Source organism: Oncorhynchus nerka, linkage group LG14 (assembly GCF_034236695.1).
Source record: "Oncorhynchus nerka isolate Pitt River linkage group LG14, Oner_Uvic_2.0, whole genome shotgun sequence".
Taxonomy (NCBI): Eukaryota; Metazoa; Chordata; class Actinopteri; order Salmoniformes; family Salmonidae; genus Oncorhynchus; species Oncorhynchus nerka.
This window is the reverse complement of record NC_088409.1, coordinates 45,506,456-45,527,423: the sequence shown is the minus strand read 5'-3', so window position 1 is coordinate 45,527,423 and position 20,968 is coordinate 45,506,456. Positions and strand designations below refer to the sequence as shown.

Here is a 20,968-nt window from a genome sequence, read left to right as displayed (position 1 = left end):
ATATATATTGATATATATATATATTAATATATTTATATATATATATATATATATATTAATATATGAATATATTTTAATATATATTAATATATATATTTGTATGTAGGCCTATCCTCGATTTGTGTTTTCACAAGTCGACTGTCATGAGTTTGACATGAGGGTAGTATTCACCGCTGTCTCGGTTGGTGGTCCACACAGATCTTCATCTCTTCCCAACATAAATATTTACCTCAAATATTTGCATTTACCGTTTCATTTATATACATACATACACACACACACAAAAGTATGTGGACACACTTTCAAATTAGTGCATAGGGTTTTCACACCCGTTGCTGGCAGTTGTATAAAAAAATCAAGCACACAGACATGCAATCTCCAGAAACAAACATTGGCAATGGAATGGCCTTACTGGGCCTTCCGAGTGGCACAGCGGTCTAAAGCCCTACAGACCCGGGTTCGATCCCAGACTGTGTCAGAACCGTCCATGACCAGGAGCCCCATAGGGCGGTGCACAATTGGCCCAGCGTCGCCCGGGTTAGGGGAGGGTTAGGCCGGGGGTCCTTTACTTGGCTCATTGCATTCTAGCGACTCGTGGCAGGCCGGGCTGACTTCGGTCGTAGTTGAACGGTGTTTCCGCCAACACAATGGAGCGGCTGGCTTCCGGGTTAAGTGGGTGTGTGTTAAGAAGCATGGTTTGACGAGTCATGTTTCGGACGATGCTTGACTCGACCTTCGCTTCTCCTGAGACCATTGGGAGTTGTAGCGATGAGACAAGATCGTAATTGGATATCACGAAATTGGGGAGAAAAAGGGTGTAAAAAAAATCATTAAAAAATGGCCCATACTGAAGAGCTCAGTGACTTTCAACGTGGCACCAATGTAGGATGCCACCTTTTCAACAAGTCAGTTCGTAAAATGTCTGCCCTGCTAGAGGTGCCCTGGTCAAATGTAAGTGCTGTTAGTGTGCAGTGGAAACATCTAGGAGCAACAAAGACTCAAGCACAAAGTGGTAGGCCACACACGCTCACAGATCGGAACTGGCGAGTGCTGAATTGCATTGTGGTTAAAAATGATCTGCATTCAGTTGCAACACTCACTACTGAGTTAAACTACCTCTGGAAGCAACATCGGTACACAAACTGTTCGTCGGGAGCTTCATGAAATGAGTTTCCATGGCCAAGCAGCTGCACACAAGCCTAAGATTACAATGAGCAATGCCAAGTGTCGGCTGGAGTGGTGTAAAGCTCACCGCTATTTGACCTTGGTGCAGTGGAAACGCATTCTCTGGAGTAATAAATCACGCTTCACCATCGGTCAGTTCGACAGACTAATCTGGGTTTGGTGGATGCCAGGAGAACGATACCTACCCCATGCATACTGCCAACTGTAAAGTTTGGTGGAGGAAGAATAATGGTCTGGGGCTATTTTTCATGGTTCGGACTGGGGCCCCTTAGTTCTAGTGAAGGGAAATATTAACGCAACAGCATACAATGACATTCTAGACAATTCTGTGCTTCCAACTTCCAAGACAGCCAAGGAGAAGATGGCTGATGTTTTACGTGCTCCTAACAGATTGTGTGTTTATGTTAGTTTTTTTGCGTTGTTTGTAACTTATTTTGTACATCATGTTGCTGCTACCATCTCTTATGACCGAAAATAACTTCTGGACAACCAGAGGGGAATTTTAAAAAAAAATTAAAAAAACTCTAGACCACCTTTACTCCAGACACAGAGACTAGAACAAATTTGCAAATCAGATCATAATTCTATCCTCCGGATTTCTGTTTACAAGCTAAAATTAAAGCAGGAAGCACCAGTGACTTGGTCAATAAAAAAAGTGGTCAGATGAAGCAGATGCTAAACTACAGGACTGTTTTGCTAGCACAGACTGAAATATGTTCTGGGATTCTTCTTATGGCATTGAGGAGTACACCACATCAGTCATTGGCTTCATCAATAAGTGCATCGATGATGTCATCCCCACAGTGAATGTACGTACATAACCGAACCAGAAGCCATGGATTATAGGCAACATCCACACTGAGCTAAAGGCTAGACCTGCCGCTTACAAGGAGCGGGACTCCAACCCGTAAGCTTATACTTCATCCCGCTATGCCCTCCGACAAACATTAAACAGACAAAGTGTCAATACAGGACTAAGATCAAATCGTACTACACCAACTCTGACGCTCATCGGATGTGCAGGGCTTGCAAACCATTATCTTTGTCATCAACATTGTTGCATGTGCTGCATTAACCATTCAGACTGAACAAAGGTGTCTCGTGGGCATGCAACAACAAATGCGCTCCTTGAGTGACAGGGGATGGGACTAGGTCTGTGTGGAAAGCGAGAGAGCGAGAGCGAGATGACGCAAGTAGAGGAGTAAACTATACAAATGGACGTATCACACTTAAAAACCCAAACATTCAAATACTGTTATAGAAGGTAAAGTAAAAACCAAAACTGGTCCGTGCATCAATACCGGTATATAGTAAAATACGGTATACCGCCCAGCCCTAGGTCAGAGACCTGGCCGTGTGGTGCCAGGACAACAACCTCTCCCTCGATGTGATCAAGACAAAGGAGATGATTGTGGACTACAGGAAAAGGAGGACCGAGCACGCCCCATTCTCATCGACGGGGCTGTAGTGGAGCAGGTTGAGAGTTTCAAGTTCCTTGGTGTCCACATCACCAACAAACTAACATGGTCCAAGCACACCAAGACAGTCGTGAAGAGGGCACAAAGCCTATTCCCCCTCAGGAGACTGAAAAGACTTGGCATGGGTCCTCATATCCTCAAAAGGTTCTACAGCTGCACCAGAGAGCATGGTTGCATCACTGCCTGGTATGGAAACTGCTCGGCCTCCGACCACAAGGCACTACAGATGGTAGTGCGTACAGTCCAGTACATCACTGGGACAAAGCTTCCTGCCATCCAGGACCTCTATACCAGGCGGTGTCAGAGGAACACCCTAAAGATTGTCAAAGACGTCAGCCACCAGTGTCATAGACCGTTCTCTCTGCTACCAAAACAACTCCATATTAATCCCCATGATTTTGGAATGAGATGTTCGACCAGCAGGTGTCCACACACTTTTGGTCATGTAGTGTATATTCACTAACATATACTGTAATGTTATATTTATACATACAGTTTTTAAAGGAACATCAGTTTGATGACATACTATATCTTAGCTGAAGTACACAAAGTGCACAATAATATTGTTTGCGCATTATGGTAATGGTATCTGGTTGCCAAAACATTACAGTGTCGCTGAAGGAAAGCCCTGTGATAAGTGTTCAACCACCCAGAAATAATGAAATCAAGACTTGAGAGGTCTAGTGCTGCCTGTGTTAATATTCACACACACACACACACACACACACACACACACACTGCAATCACCACAACACATAATACTGGATCAAAGACCACAGACCTAAACTATCATGTTTCAGCTCTCGGTGAGGGGCAATTCCACTGTTCAAGTAAATGTGTTTTTATGACATTTTTGGAAATTATTGGAAGTAGTCCTTGTGCATAGCGTTGTAAGGTTTGTTTAACTTTGCAATCATTGGTTTTTGTTTGACGTAGATTTTATTTTATAAAAAAAAAAAAAATGGGAGTCTGTCATTCATGTGGAATTGCTTCAAATGAGTCGGGTGATGGAGTAAAGACAAAAATGTCCTCACCTGCTCCTAATGTTCATAAATAACCCAATGATGTGTTCCCTCTGAAATTACACCACTTTACCCATTTTGGCGAGGCACTTTCAACCCCCTCTTCCCCCTTCAATAAGCAGAACCATAAATTAGGCAGCGTTACTGTTAGGGAGCCCTGCGGTCTCTGGTTCACGTCACTAGCCTACCACAGCTCTACAACTAATGAGGCAACTGATACATATCCCCCGAGGACCTGAGAGACTCAACCATTATTCACTTCAGTCATGAAACTGGGGCTGGCGTCACTGACAACCACCTTGGTTAAACCGAACATGGATGATTGGATGGAATTTGAGCTTGCAACCCCACGGTTCAATACCTAGAATTTTCTTTAGTGAGCCAAAGTAAAATGTTAGCTAGCTTCATGCCAATGACTTGTCTATACATATGACACAAGGCTAAGGTGTAGGCTGCACCATCAAACCAAAGCATATCCTGCTGCACCAGGTATGTGCTAGCTTTGCTTTCCAAACAGGTGAACGAGACCAGGCATGTGCATACTCATGCGGTACTGAAAGCAAAGGTTAGCCTGTGTTCTGACATCATCCTTCATCTAAAATAAATTTAAAAAAAATGGAGGATCTGTTTATTGCCCTTTCCCAGTTCATTTGTATCAGTAGCTTGCAAACAAGTCGTTCAAAGTATGGCCAGAAAGCACTTAGGTTTGATGTAAGCACTAGTTCCGTGAAGGCTGGACCAATATTGCATTGGAGATGTCTAAACAACCAAGGGTACAAGCTTTCGGAGCCTGGCATGGATCATCCAAGGCATTCTGGAGCCCACTTCTTTCCCCCTTGCGTGGACCATCCAGGCAGCTTTGGCCCAACATCCAAATTAAACATCCCCTTTTCAGGACCCGGTCTTTCAAAGATATTTTGATTTTTACGAATTAACTTCACAGATCTTCATTGTAAAGGGTTTAAACACTGTTGCCCATGCTTGTTCAATGAACCATACACAATTAATGAACATACACCTGTGGAACGGTCATTAAGACACTAACAGCTTACAGCAGTAGGCAATTAAGGTCAGAGTTTTGAAAACTTAGTGTCCTAAAGAGACCTTTCTACTGAACCTGAAAAACACCAAAAGAAAGATGCCCAGGGTCCCTGTTTATCTGCGTGAACGTGACTTAGGCATGCTGCACGGAGGCATGAGGACAGCAGATGTGGCCAGGGCAATAAATTACCATTATCTGAGACGCCTAAGACCGTGCTACATGCAGACGGGACGGACAGCTGATTGTCCTGGCACATCCGAACATCACACCTGTGGGACAGGTACAGGATGGCAACAACTGCCCGAGTTACACCAGGGTCGCACAGTCCCTCCATTAGTGCTCAGACTGTCCGCAATAGGCTGAGAGAGGCTGGACTGAGGGCTTGTAGGCCTGTTGTAAGGCAGGTCCTCACCAGACATCACTTGCAACAACGTCGCCTATGGGCAAAAACCCACCATCGCTAGACCAGATAGGACTGGCAAAAAGTGCTCTTCACTGACGAGTTGCGGTTTTATCTCACCAGGGGTGATGGTCGGATTTGCGTTCATCGTCGAAGGAATGAGCGTTACACCGAGGCCTGTACTCTGGAGTGGGATCAATTTGGAGGTGGAGGGTCCGTCATGGTCTGGGGCGGTGTGTCACAGCATCATCAGACTGAGCTTGTTGTCATTGCAGGCAATCTCAACGTTGTGCGTTACAGGGAAGACATCCTCCTCCCTGATGTGGTACCATTCCTGCAGGCTCATCCGGACATGACAATTAGAGGTCGACCGATTATGATTTTTCAACGCCGATACTGATTCAAATCGGCCGATTTGTATTTATTTATTTGTAATTATGACAAATACAACAATACTGAATGAACACTTATTTTAACTTAATATAATACATCAATAAAATCAATTTAGTCTCAAGTAAATAATGAAACATGTTCAATTTGGTTTAAATAATGTAAAAACAAAGTGTTGGAGAAGAAAGTAAAAGTGCAATATGTGCCATGTAAGAAAGCTAACGTTTCGGTTCCTTGCTCAGAAGATGAGAACATATGAAAGCTGGTGGTTCCTTTTAACATGAGTCTTCAATATTCCCAGGTAAGAAGTTTTAGGTTGTATTTATTATAGGACTATTTCCCTCTATACCATTTGATTTTCATTAACTTTTGACTATTGGATGTTCTTATAGGCACTTTAGTATTGCCAGTGTAACAGTATAGCTTCTGTCCCTCTCCTCGAACCAGCAACACAACGACAAAAGCCACCATCGAAGCAGCGTTACCCATGCAGAGCAAGGGGAACAACTACTAGAAGGCACAGAGCGAGTGACGTTTGAAACGCTATTAGCACGCGCTAACTAGCTAGCCATTTCACTTTGGTTACACCAGCCTCATCTCGGGAGTTGATAGGCTTGAAGTCATAAACAGCGCAATGCTTGACGAACAACGAAGAGCTGCTGACAAAACGCACGAAAGTGCTGTTTGAATTAATGTTTACTCGCCTGCTTCTGCCTACCACCGCTCAGTCAGATACTTAGATACTTGTATGCTCAGTCAGATTATATGCAACGCAGGACACACTAGATAATATCTAGTAATATCATCAACCATGTGTAGTTAACTAGTGATTATGATTGATTGTTTTTTAGAAGATAAATTTAATCCTAGCTAGCAACTTACCTTGGCTTACTGCATTCGCATAACAGGCAGTCTCCTTGTGGAGTGCAACGAGAGAGAGGTAGGTCGCTATTGCGTTGGACTACTGTAAGATTGCAAGATTGAATCCCCCGAGCTGACAAGGTGAAAATCTGTCGTTCTGCCCCTGAACAAGGCAGTTAACCCACCTTTCCTAGGCCGTTATTGAAAATAAGAATGTGTTCTTAACTGACTTGCCCAGTTAAATACAAGGTATAACAAAAATATATATATTAAAAAAATATAATAAAATATATACACTTCTCAAAAAAATAAAGGGAACACTAAAATAACAGATCTGAATGAATGAAATATTCTTAAATACTTTTTTCTTTACATAGTTGAATGTGCTGACAACAAAATCACACAAAAATTATCAATGGAAATCAAATTTATCAACCCATGGAGGTCTGGATTTGGAGTCACACTCAAAATTAATGTGGAAAACCACACTACAGGCTGATCCAACTTTGATGTAATGTCCGAAAACAAGCCAAAATGAGGCTCAGTAGTGTGTGTGGCCTCCACGTGCTTGTATGAACTCCCTACAACGCCTGGGCATGCTCCTGATGAGGTGACGGACGGTCTCCTGAGGGATCTCCTCCCAGACCTGGATTAAAGCATCCGCCAACTCCTGGACAGTCTGTGGTGCAACGTGGAGTTGGTGGATGGATTCAGGTCTGGGGAACGGGCGGGCCAGTCCTTAGCATCAATGCCTTCCTCTTGCAGGAACTGCTGACACACTCCAGCCACATGAGGTTTAGCATCGTCTTGCATTAGGAGGAACCCAGGGCCAACCACACCAGCATATGGTCTCACAAGGGGTCTGAGGATCTCATCTCGGTACCTAATGGCAGTCAGGCTACCTCTGGCGAGCACATGGAGGGCTGTGCGGCCCACTAAAGAAATGCCACCCCACACCATGACTGACCCACCGCCAAACCGGTCATGCTGGAGGATGTTGCAGGCAGCAGAAAGTTCTTCACAGAGTCTCCAGACTCTGTCATGTCTGTCACGTGCTCAGTGTGAACCTGCTTTCATCTGTGAAGAGCACAGGGCGCCAGTGGCGAATTTGCCAATCTTGGTGTTCTCTGGCAAATGCCAAACGTCCTGCACGGTGTTGGGCTGTAAGCACAACCCCCACCTGTGGACGTCGGGCCCTCATGGAGTCTGTTTCTGACCGTTTGAGCAGGCACATGCACATTTGTGGCCTGCTGGAGGTCATTTTGCAGGGCTCTGGCAGTGCTCCTCCTTGCACAAAGGCAGAGGTAGCGGTCCTGCTGCTGGGTTGTTGCCCTCCTATGGCCTCCTCCACTTCTCCTGATGTACTGGCCTGTCTCCTGGTAGCGCCTCCATCCTCTAGACACTACGCTGACAGACACAGCAAACCTTCTTGCCACAGCTCGCATTGTTGTGCCATCCTGGATGAGCTGCACTACCTGAGCCACTTGTGTGAGTTTTAGCATGAGAGGGAGTCTACCACTAGAGTGAAAGCACCGCCAGCATTCAAAAGTGACCAAAACATCAGCCAGGAAGCATAGGAACTGAGAAGTGGTCTGTGGTCACCACCTGCAGAACCACTCCTTTATTGGGGGTGTCTTGCTAATTGCCTATAATTTCCACCTGTTGTCTATTCCATTTGCACAACAGCATATGAAATGTATTGTCAATCAGTGTTGCTTCCTAAGTGGACAGTTTGATTTCACAGAAGTGTGATTGACTTGGAGTTACATTGTGTTGTTCAAGTGTTCCCTTTATTTTTTTGAGCAATATATATATATTTCAAGTTTTCATAAAAATATATATTAAAACATATATTTTTATGAAACTTGAAATCGGCCCTAATTAAAATCAGCCATTTCGATTAATCGGTCAACCTCTAATGCCAATGCCACCAGTCATACTGCTCGTTCTGTGCGTGATGTCCTGCAAGACAGGAATGTCAGTGTTTTGCCACGTTCAGCGAAGAGCACAGATCTCAATCCCATTGAGCATGTCTGGGACCTGTTGGACCGGGGGGCTAGGGCCATTCCCCCCAGAAATGTACGGGAACTTGCAGGTGCCTTGGTGGAAGATCTCACAGCAAGTAACATCTCACAGCAAGAACTGGCAAATCTAGTACAGTCCATGAGGAGGAGATGCACAGCAGTACTTAATACAGCTGGTGGCCACACCAGATACTTAATGTTTCTTTTGATTTTGACCCCCCCCCCCCCTTTGTTCAGGGACACATTATTCAATTTGTTAGTTACATGTCTGTGGAACTTGTTAGATTTATGTCTCAGTTATGTTCATAAATATTTACATGTTAAGTTTGCCGAAAATAAAGTTGACAGTGAGAGGACGTTTCTTTTTTGCTGAGTTTACAAGTATTTATGGCCCCTGGGGAGACGATGGCTTGAGCTACAATAACACGCCTGCCGGCAATCAGTTAAGATTAGGAAGCAGCCAGTGGCTCCAAAGGACACCAAACTAAGGATGGGGACTTTACACTCGTCGACATTCCTAAGCCCGATACATAAATACATATTAGGGTAGGACAGAACGGGTTGTTTTGTCTTCACATCTTGTAGTATTGAAATGCCGGAGTAACAATCTGTGAGGGGCGAGCGGACAGCCCTGATGGGTAAATTAACTCCGGATGCCACAGGACCTGGGCTCTCACAGCGAGAGAGCATGACGTCAGTGTACGACCCTGGGGCTCCACAAGTGATTGAATCCAGAAACCGAAACGACCACCCTTCAAACCACCACCACCCCCTAAAAAGAGATGGTGAGGGGGCTGCTGTTTGCTCAGAGAGAGTGAGAGCGAGACCGAGAGAATGGAAGGTTGTAGGGGGTGGAAGTGGTACTCAGAGAACTACGATCGAGACTATTTCTCACACTGCTTTGCTCCCAGTGTATCCCGGATTCCCGGAAGGAGTCCATATTATCCGTGCTTGGGGCGCAGTGACTCAGAAAAACCACTTTCTGCTCGTAACATTCCCAAACACTAGAGTAGTGAGTGACACATTCCCCTGAGAGAGAGACTTCTAGGAAAGCACTACCTCCCCCGCCAAGGATGACCAACAACAATTCTGTTTATTATATCATATCTTACAGTAGGGAATGTTACTTGTAATACATTTTGGTATATTACATGCATAATTCACAAAAGGGAATGTAACTGTCTGGAAGACATTTAGCTCAATGGAAACGTATCCAGATGCTGCAAATGCTATATACTGTACGTAAAAATGGAGCGGCTCCTCACCAGTGCCTTTTCCTCTGACTTTCTTTACTCTTTCGAGGCCGTTGATTGGGGTTGAAGTTTCTCAGTCTCAGCCAGAACATCCGGTGAGATAGCTAGAGAACGTCAAGGTCAGTCTAGTCTAGTCATCACAAACCGGCTTATTGGAGACCCAACAGAGACAGAGGTTTATGCGTAGAGATAGAACCCTAGCAATGTAAACGTGATTCTCTCTATGCGTAGAGATAAAACAATAGAGTGGCCGATTGCTTTCTCTATGGGTCTATGCAAGTTGTTTACTCATTGCTGCCAAGTCAGTCAGCACTATACGCCGTTTGATCAGGCTCAAACTCAGGATGTGCGCCAGAGATGGGTTAGCTAAGGCTCCCTCCCACCAACCCCAGTGCTCGGTCCGGTTTAACTGACGGCCCGCTAATCCCCTGATTAAAAACTCTGGTCGCGCTTCGGTTCACTCCAAACGAGCCGGCCGCGCTGGGAACAGTCCCTAGCGCTCTTCCTCTGTCCCAACGCCCCGGTGAGAGTATCCGCTTGTAAAACGTCTGTTTGGCGACGGTCAGAGTTGCCAGACAAAGCAGTAGACAGTGTGTTACATCAACAGATGAGAGAGACAGTCCCTGGCTGTCGAAAAAAAAAGAAAAGAGACTGTAGCGAGTTCCACAAAGTATGCTACACAAGCAAATGATGACAACCATCTAATGTTCCACAATTACAGACACAGGAATAGCATTGATGAGAGACAAGTTGTTGTGAAGGAAAATGTTATGAAGACCATGAGCAGAGAAAGTTATTCAAAAAAGATTTCAAAATGTGGATATGAAAGGGTGATATTTACGAGACAACCAAATAAACCAAGTACATTATAGGCCTATCTATAGCCAGAGTGCACACGACTAACACGTTTCAATCTTATGGGAAACACATGCATGTCTTAGAGGCTGAAAAAAAAAATTATGTGACGCTATAGCTACTTGTGTCATTTCTGGAAATTTCCTCTATAATCATGCGTTGAGGATTAGTCTGTCGGAGTGGATCAGAGTGTCGGTGAGTAAGCGTAAGGCTGCTGGAGCTGAGCCGGTGTAAACATGGCAAGGAGAGCCCTTGACGTACTAGACAGCGACATCGCCCTGTGTACTTCACCCAACAGGTGTTCTGTGTAGAGTTCAAGCTCTTGCTTGTCTGTGTGTACTCTATGATTAAGCACATACATATGCACACATACCAATTCACACACACACACAGAGATCCTCAAAAAAGGTTCAGAGTGTCCTCACACACAGACATCAACCACAAGCAATGCTGCTGTATCTTGTGAGTCTCCTTTCCAAAGTGTGGAAAGGAGACTCAAACAAGGTCAACAAATCCTTATTATTACCGACTACAACGGTTTTAACTTCGACAAGAATGTGTGCTCCCGGTTTTAAAAACACCTCTATTTCACTGACTGGGAATGAGACCACCGTTGTTCTTTTTAAAGGACATATATTAAGAAAAAAAGGACATGAATGGCCATCTTAAAGTGTGAGAAAAGAAAGGATTGACTACCAGAATATGGGGGAGTGGTTGTGTGTTAGACATGAGCTGGCCTCCTTAGGAATATTACTTCTAACCACTCGGCGCTCTGCAGTTGGTCAGGCCAGTCCGGTGTGCAAAGAGTACTCCCATACAGTCTATGGCCACTCCTCAGTAAAAGTGTCAAGATAAGCCAGTCCGTTAAGAGTCTATCCAATAGTTCTCCTAAATTACAACATCTCAAAGACATGGAGGAGTAGAGGGGAAACAAAGATGGCTTCCTATTGCAGCCCAAAGGCATATATTTCACACACATTGAACTAACCATTGGTCTATATAAAAACATCAAAGCATATACACTACATTGCCAAGAGTATGTGGACACCTGCTTGTCAAACTTCTCATTGCAAAATCATGGGCATTAATATGGAGTTGGTCCCCCCCCTTTGCTGCTAGAACAGCCTCCACTCTTCTAGGAAGGCTTTCCACTAGATGTTGAAACATTGCTGCAGGGACTTGCTTGCATTCAGTCACAAGCGCATTAGTGAGGTCGGGCAATAAGGCTTGGCTCGCAGTCGGCGTTCCAATTCATTCCGAAGGTATTCGTTGGGGTTGAGGTCAGGGCTCTGTGCAGGTCAGTCAAGTTCTTCCACAAAGATCGACAAACCATCTGTATGGACCTCGCTTTGTGCACGGGGGTAATGGAATCAGGCAAACATTTTTTGTGATTTCATAGACCCCTGCAAACCACATTGTGGCTCTCCAGGGACTTAGAGCCAGTGTCCTCTGTTTTGACCAATCAAAGGTTTTATAAATGGCATGACAAGTGTACAATTTTGTTGTGTCTATCCTGTGTTTGTCTGTTTAGATGGTTTTGTGTTTCTATAGATGTGTGGGAATAGGTTTCATTGAGTATTGGCGAGTATACGCAAATCAGTAGAGCACAGGGAATCTGAGTCTCCAGCATCCAGCTGACCTATACTTCCTGTAGTTGCCAAATACCTCTGCTTCCTTTCATACTTGTGTTGTCACCTCAACAATGAATGTTGTGAATGGGAGAGGTGGGAATACAGCCCACAATGCACCCTCAAAATAAATCCTAGAGTGCAATGAAAGAATATTCACAACTGACTATTACATAGTCAATGCTTACAGATACACTACATGACCAAAAGTATGTGGACACCTGCTAGTCAAACAGCTCATTCCAAAATCATGGGCATTATTATGGAGTTGGTCCACCCTTTGCTGCTATAACAGCCTTCATTCTTCTGGGAAGGCTTTCCACTTGAGGTTGGAACATTGGAAGCAAGTCCCCGCAGAATTTAGCCACAAGAGCATTAGTGAGGTCGGCATTGATGTTGGAGCGATTAGGCCTGGCTCGCAGTCGGCGTTCCAGTTCATCCCAAAGGTGTTCGATGGGGTTGAGGTCAGGGCTCGGTGCTGGCCAGTCAAGTTATTCCACATAAAATCGACAAACCATTTCTGGATGGACCTCGCTTTGTGCACAGGGGCATTGCCATGCTGAAATAGGACTGTTTCCCAAACTGTTGCCACAAAGTTGGAAGCACAGAATCGTCTAGTGTTATTGTATACTGTAGCGTTAAGATTTCCCTTCACTGGAACTAAGGGGTCTAGCCCGAACCATGATAAACAGCCCCAGACCATTATTCCTTCTTCACCAAACTTTACATTTGGCACTATGCAGTCGGGCAGGTAGCGTTCTCCTGGTACCCACCAAACCAAGATTAGTCCATCGGACTGCCAGATGATGAAGCGTAATTAATCACTCCAGAGAACAGTTTTGTGCTGAAGTTGCTTTCCGAGGCAGTTTGGAACTCAGTAGTGAGTGTTGCAACAGAGGACAGATGATTTATACATGGTACATGTGTGGCCTACCACTTCACAGCTGAGCAGTTGTTGCTCCTAGACATTTCCACTTCACAATAACTGCACTTACAGTTAACCGGGGCAGCTCTAGCAGGTCACAAAAATGTGACGGTGCCACGTTGAAAGTCACTGAGCTCTTCAGTACGGGCCATTCTACTGCCAGTGTCTGTCTATGGTGATTGCATGGCTGTGTGCTCGATGTTCTACACCTTTCAGCTACCGGTGTTGTTGAAATAGTCGAAGCCACTAATTTGAAGTGGTGTCCGCATAATTTTTGGTCATGTAAGTGTATCAGTTAATATTAACCTGCTTAGTATTTTTCTAATTAAAAACATGACAATTGCTGCATTAGCTAAACTGGCTAGAATGGGCAATATGAGAAGGACAGAGAAAACGCACGGAGAGTGAGAAGAAATTAAGGAGAAATCAAATGGAAGCGATAGAAAGAGCAAAGTAGAGGGTGCCATTTAGAGGAAAATCCAATCTTGGCGTTGGATCTGAAACCTATGACACGTCATAAATCAGAGCAGAGGAAAAGTGAAACGTTGGGTTTGGATAAACACATACCACCACATTATGCTCCTCAGTTCTACTGTCTGGATGTCTTCCAGACAGAGTAAAGCTCCTTGGCTGGCTTTGAGACGGGTAGAAAATACAGCGCTGGACACTTCAGTATATCATTTAAGGCCCGGTTGAGCATATCGAGAAAAGTTCATTTGTGTTACAGTCCAATCGCAATGGCCATTTCAAAACTAAGCCAAACGGGGAACCTCTCCCTGCCTTATTTACTCAATGTATCACGCCGTGTCAGCTAGATAAGAGTCTCCATTTGGTGACGAATGTTAAATGTCAATTGCATGAATTACACAACAATATTTTCATGGTCCAGAACCTGTTTGTGTTAGACCACATATGTCAGAGTCAAGGCCCGCGGGCCACATCCGGCCCGCAAGAAGGTTTTTTACGGCCCCTGGGATGATCTTGATTTATTATTAGAACCGGCCCGCAGCAAGCCGGCAGCCCGCAGATCTTTTACACGCACCAATACTACATTTCCCACAATGCAAAGGTGACGCACCGAGCAGTAGGCTGCTTCATTTCAATATTTATTGGCACAGCAGTCGTCAGCATCACAGTAAAATTAACTTTCAGATACCCATCAAAAATGGCAAAACGGAAGGTGGATACTGAGAACCGGGGTTTCAAACAAGGTGGGAGTCGGAGTATATGTTCACGAAGGTAGCTGGAAAACCTGTGTGTCTTCTGTGTGGAGAAAGTGTGGCGGTACTGAAAGAGTATAATCTGAGACGACATTATGAAACGAAACACGCGGACAAAAACAAGAATATGGACATGGAACAAAGGCTACAAAAGGCAGAGGAATTAAAACGAGGCCTCAAATCTCGACAGGCTCTGTTCAAAAAAGCCAAATCACAAGGCCAGGCTGCTGTCAAGGCCAGTTTTATTTTGGCAGAAGAGATCGCTAAATCAGCCCAGCCATTTACGGAGGGGGATTTCATCAAAAACTGCATGATTAAAGTTTGTGACGAAGTTTGCCCAGAAAAAAGGCAACTCTTTTTAAATGTGAGTCTGAGCAGAAACACCATTGCCGAGAGAGTAGACCAGTTGTCCATCAATCTAAAAGAGCAGCTTGTGAAAAAGGGAAAAGATTTTATTGCATATTCCTTGGCTGTGGATGAGAGCACCGACATTTCTGACATTGCCCAGTTGTCAATTTTCATCCGCGGAGTGGACTCCAACCTAAGCGTGACAGAGGAGTTTTTGGCTTTACGTCCTATGCATGGCACAACTACGGGGCATGATTTGTATGAAGAGGTGTCAAGATGTGTAAATGAGATGGAGCTGCCTTGGGAAAAACTCGTGGGTTTGACAACCGACGGAGCACCTGCGATGTGTGGACACAGGAGCGGACTGGTGGCGAAGATACGGGAAAAGATGCAAGAGGAAAACGCGACAGGTGAGCTGACAGCTTATCATTGTATCATACACCAGGAAGCGTTGTGCGGTAAAGCCTTGAAAATGGAGCATGTAATGAGCATCATCACGCGCACAGTTAACTTTATCAGAGCCAAAGGTTTGAATCACCGCCAGTTCAAGGCATTTCTGACGGAGTTAGAAACGGAGCATGGTGATTTGCCTTATCACACAGAGGTGCGATGGCTAAGCCAGGGAAAGGTGCTTCAAAGATGTTTCGAGCTTCGTGAGGAGATTTGTCTGTTCTTGGACAGCAAAGGGAAAGACACAACACAACTCCGAGACGAAATGTTTCTGTGTGAAATGGCTTTTCTGTGTGACATTACGAGTCATCTGAATGCAATAAACTTGCAGCTGCAGGGTCGGGATCGTGTCATCTCTGATATGTACAGTACAGTGAAGGCATTTAAAACCAAACTGACTCTGTGGGAGACGCAGATGCGGAAAGAAAATTTGAGCCACTTTCCCAGCTGCCAGACCATGAAAGAGAAGCTCTCTACCAGTGCGTTCCCGAGCACACAGTTGGCTGATAAAATAGGTATGCTTGCCGCTGACTTTCGACGCCGATTTGCTGACTTTGAAGCACAAAAAAGCAGGTTGGAACTGCTCGGTAACCCATTTGCTGTTGACGTGGAAAGCTCACCACCAAACCTCCAAATGGAGTTGATTGACCTCCAATGCAATGATGCACTGAGGGCAAAATATGCGGCAGTGGGTGCTGCGGAGTTCGCCCGTTTCCTCCCCGGCACAATGCCCCAGCTGCGCATCCAGGCTGCTCAAACGTTGTCTATGTTTGGCAGCACATACCTGTGTGAACAACTGTTTTCTTTGATGAACCTGAACAAAACATCACACAGAAGTCGACTTACTGCTGAACACCTCCACTCAATTCTGAGGATTTCTTCAGCTCAGAGCCTTACCCCGAACATTGATGAACTTGTGGAAAAGATGGGACACCACCAAGTATCACCCTCAACCTCAAACAAGTGAACATTACTGTGCAATCACATATTTAGAGTTTTTACTCAGTTCAAGTTTAAAAGTTAAAATTTAATATTTGTTTTCACTGCATGTTACTTCTCCTTAAACAAAGTGTTGTTTTTGATTAATAGATTTTTGCACTTTATTTTTTTGTATTTCAATCCAATTATATTTTAAAAATATTTCAGTTGAGTGGATGATAGAAAATTGCTATTATTGTTTTTTCTTTGAAGTAAATTTAGCCCACTTTTGCTAAAATAGAAAATATAGTCTACTGATGGTGCCTTGAATACCGGTTTCTTTCATTTAATGTTCATGTTATGGGGATATTTATATAAAGGAAATTTGTCTTTTGTGTCTGTTGAAAATTAAAGATTACTGACAGAGCCATAAGAAAATATTGCTTTATTTATCTGATCATATTGTAATATATTTGTTAGGTTTTCAGTAGGTTCAATTAGGTTCACTAGACTATATGCGTCATTTAAAATTTTTTCAATGAACATTCGAACAGTCCGGCCCTCGTCTTGTAGCTGATTTTTTTATTTGGCCCTCCGTCCATTTGACTTTGACACCCCTGTGTTAGACTGTCCTTAGGATTACAATCCCTTTACGTTTAAACACATTTTTTAAGGCAAGGCAAGGCCAGTGTCCTTTGGGATTTAAACAGTTGATAATTCAAGGACTACACTCTCCACAGAGACAGCTAGGAGGCCAAGATGACTGGACATTTGCCTGGCGACTTCCCTTAACATCAGGACATCAACAGGCTGTCAGGTTCAACTGCCTTGTTAGGCTTTTGAGAACACAATGATCTAGCTACTGCAAGTCTTGTGCTGGATAAGTACAGTGCCTTCAGAAAGTATTCACATCCCATTACTTTTTTCACATAGACATTTATTTTCAAATGGATAAAAAAAAAAATCAAATAAATTGCCACTGGTCTACACACAAACACATAATGTCAAAGTGGAATTACGTTATATATATATATTTTTTTTTAAACATTTTTTTATTTATTATTAACTGAAACGTCTTAAGTCCATATGTATTCAACCCCTTTGTTATGGCAATCCTAAATAAGTGGGGTAAAAATGTGCTTATAAGGTCACATAATAAGATGCATGGACTCACGGAGTGCAATAATGGTGTTTAACAATATTTGAATGACTAGCTCATCTCCGTATCCCACTCATACTGATAATTGTAAGGTCCCTCAGTCGAGCAGTGAATTTCAAACACATTCAACCACAAAAACCAGGGAGGTTTTCCAGAAGAAGAAAGTAGATGGTAAAAATTTTAAAAAGCTAATATTAAATATCCCTGTGAGCATGAAGAAGTTATTAATTTCACTTTGGATGGTGTATTAATACGCCCAGTCACAACAAATATATGTGTGTCCTTCCCCATCTCAGTTGCCGAAGAGGAAGGAAACCGCTCAGGAATTTCACCATGAGGCCAATGGTGACTTTAAAACAGTTACAGATTAATGGCTGTGGTAAGAGAAAACTGAGGATGGATCAACAACATTGTAGTTACTCCACAATATTAACCTAACTGACATTGAAAAGAAGCATGTACATGAATGAAAAAATATTCCAAAATATGCATCCTGTTTGCAACAAGGCGCTAAAGTAATACTGCAAAAAAATGTGGCAAAGCAATATAACTTTTTGTCCTGAATACAAAGTGTTATTGGATTTGCCCCAAACATACACATTAGTGAGTACCACTCTCCATATTCTTCACTATAGTGGTGGCTGCATCATGTCATGGGTATGCTTGTAACCGTTAAGGATTAGGGAGTCTTTCAGGATAAAATAATAAATGGAATGGAGCTAAGCACAGGCAAAATCCTAGAGGAAAACCTGGTTCCGTCTGCTTTCCACCAGACACTGGGATATGAATTCCCAATGAACTTGAACAAGGCCAAATCTACACTGGAGTTGCTTACCAAGACAGTAAATGTTCTTGAGTGGCCGAGTTACAGATTTGACTTGCATCTACATGAAAATCTATGGCAAGACCTGAAAATGACTATCTAGCCATGATCAACAACCAATTTGACAGAGATCGAAGAATTTTGAAAAGAATGGAGAAATGTTGCAAAATCCAGATGTGGAAAGCTTTGAGACTTACCCAAAAGGTGCTTCTACAAAGTATTGATTCAGAAGTGTGAATACTTATGCAAATTTGATATTTTCAATAAATGTGGCAAAAAAAAAAAAAAAGACTTCACACTGTCATTATGGTGTATTGCGTGAAAATGGGTAAGAAAAAAACCATGTAATACATTTTGGATTTAATCTGTAACACAACAAAATGAGGAATAAGTCTAAGGGTACGAATACTTTCTGAAGCCACTGTAACTCAGCCTATGCATGTCGGTTGACATGAGACTAGAGGCACAATGAAGCAACAAAGTCAAACTAGGGGATACATTTCATGAGCAACATCTGTTTGTACTTTTGTAGTTGTGAGCTGCACTCGTTGGCATTCGCTGTATCAGATAAAGACACTACAGTAACTGTGAGGAAGGGGTGAGCCAATGAAGTCAGAGGAAGCAGAGGAAATTGCTCATGATAACGAGATCACACCATGTTTGCAAAAACAGTGACTATAACAACCCAATGAAAACGAGATAACCACGTTTACAAACACAGTCACTATAACAACCTAATGAACAGACACTCAGACCACAAAGATGCTTTCTGCTTCTAACTGACAATTCACATGGGGATAATATGACGCAGAACCTAGCTAGCTGCTTTCCAATAGTACCCAACATAAAAAAAACAAAGGACAAAGGCACTCACTCGTCACGATTAAAATGCCAGAGGCATATCTTAAACTCTGATGTGTCTCGGTAGGTCAAACCTTTGTTAAACCAACACTTCCTGTTTTAAGCAATGCATCATTTCCTTAATTGCGGTTGGAACAGGCCAACTCCGCCCCAGCACTCCATAGATTCCACGGGTCGGGATGCATAGCCATTGCACAATCTGTGGCCGCCGCTGTTTACGCTTCCAGACACTGAGTGGAGCCACAGATCGGACGCCGTTGGTAAACAGAGGATCCAGCTGAAGAGTTGCCACTTCTACGTCTTTTCTCCCCCACTTTCAGACGAGAACAACCTGGCCCACCCACCAACCTCATTCCTCACACATTTCATGAGGCTACAAATCAGTAGGCCCGAGGCCCACTAAAACACTACTGCTGTGGCCATCGCTACTCTCTGTGATCCCTAGAATAACAGCGTCGAGATGCTTGGTCTCTACTGACCATTTTCATAATATCATGCAGACTCAAGCCATACTGTGCTGGCTCAGATATTTTCTTCTCATATCGTCCTTCCCACATGGTTCAAGCAACTATGCTGGAACCATAAACAGGCAGGCCCAGTACAGCTCATCTTAGTTTTGCTCAGTAGTGACAAAGCGGTACACTGTTCCTATGTGGAGGGTTTGACTTCACCAAAAGAGGGCTGGGCCGAGGACCAGACACAGGAGGTCTAACCGGTCATTGTACCTGAGCATTTAAACACAGCCTGGTATGGTGGTGGGAGGACACAGAGGGATCTGATGAGGGAGAGTGCCGTAAACATAAAGGTGGCCAAATGAGTACCTGTGGCAGGGCATTTGTCTCTCCTCTTAGCTTTTAATGAGCGAGCAGGTGTAGAGGAGAGATGTGATTTAGAGATTTGAAGAGAGGCAGAAGAAACACAGGAAAAAGACAGGCCTATGCGGGACACAAACCTCCGCTAGAATGTTAGCAGGGTTTACTTTGCACAGCGAGTAGAAGGATATGCGCTAACTGGCCCTGAAGGGGGAGAAAAAAAAATGGGGCTCAACATGAAACAGGAGGAGTTTCATAGTGATTTAGAATATCTTATGGAGAATGTCAGTTAACCACAGAAAAGGAGGTAACACAGCACTCAACAGTAATTTCTGTAGGCCTATTAGTGACTTTTGTAAATGCCAAAAATGACATTGTGATAAAACTGTATTCTTACTTGCCAAGAGAGGACATGTTCATTGTGAGGAAAGAATGAATAGCTACTCTCAGAAGTAAAGCACAGCCCGAAATGCAATTGTCATATATCCCCCTCCCCCAAATGTCTATCCAAGCTTACCATAACTCTTCCCCCAACGATAACAGGAAAAAAAATGTACCTAAATCCTACAGTGCTTTTTCACCAATCATGAAAAACAGCTTTAGATTCTGGAAAATGTATCTGGATACATTTTTATATCCCGGTGTGGATGGTCAAAAAGACTACATTTTTGGCCCACATTCGACTTCCTTTGAAGAGAGAAAAAAAAAACTGCCATACATTACAATTTCACATCTGGTTTGGATTCGGGGGAAGTATGCAGTCAACTCCAGCATGCCAAAGGAGGTTTTGGACAGTCACTGACTGGAGAATTCAGGAAGGGGTGTCTTTACTTTCTCTGCAGCACTGGTATTCACCGGTAAATGTTAAGAGGGCAGAGGGAAAAAAAGGGAGAGAGCGAGAAAGGGAAAGGTACAGTAAGTGACAGACAGGGGAGCAAGTGGGAAAAGATATCGGCCTAGATCTGAGTTGGGAAACACTAGTTGAGGGAGAGATAATGACAAGACTGTCAGCATTGCAAGGGGAACACAGGAAGTGAAAGAATGCAGAGACAAAAGAGCTGAGAGAAAAGGCTATATAAAGATCAATGTTCAACAAAAGGATAAAAAGCTAGTCGTAGTAATAAAAGATAAACAAGATAGCGTTTAAGTCTAAGGGGAGAGAGCGAGAGAGAGAGAGAGAAATGTCTGAAAAAAGGAGCAAGCATGTAGTTGACAGTCATTACAGTAAATCGTCTCAGTTAGGGCCCTAGTGGACATTGGTAGGGAGTGGATTATATGGAGTGGGGTGAGTACAGTTCAGAAGCCACTGTATGA

At 43.6% G+C, this 20,968-nt stretch overlaps 1 protein-coding gene across 4 annotated transcripts in view; it reads right to left on the bottom strand.

Moving 5' to 3' along the window:
• Positions 1-20,968, bottom strand: part of LOC115141215 (four and a half LIM domains protein 3-like) — a 52,248-nt gene that overhangs the window by 7,750 nt on the left and 23,530 nt on the right. Inside the window, exon 1 of one of the 4 annotated variants that reach the window (XM_065000125.1) lies at positions 18,856-18,907. The exons of 2 other annotated variants lie outside the window; for them this stretch is intronic. The gene's annotated coding sequence lies outside the window, so the exon portion shown is untranslated. Of the gene's footprint in view, positions 1-9,667; positions 9,691-18,855; positions 18,908-20,968 lie in introns of those variants that run through there. One more of the 4 variants, XM_065000126.1, reaches the window with a different exon arrangement.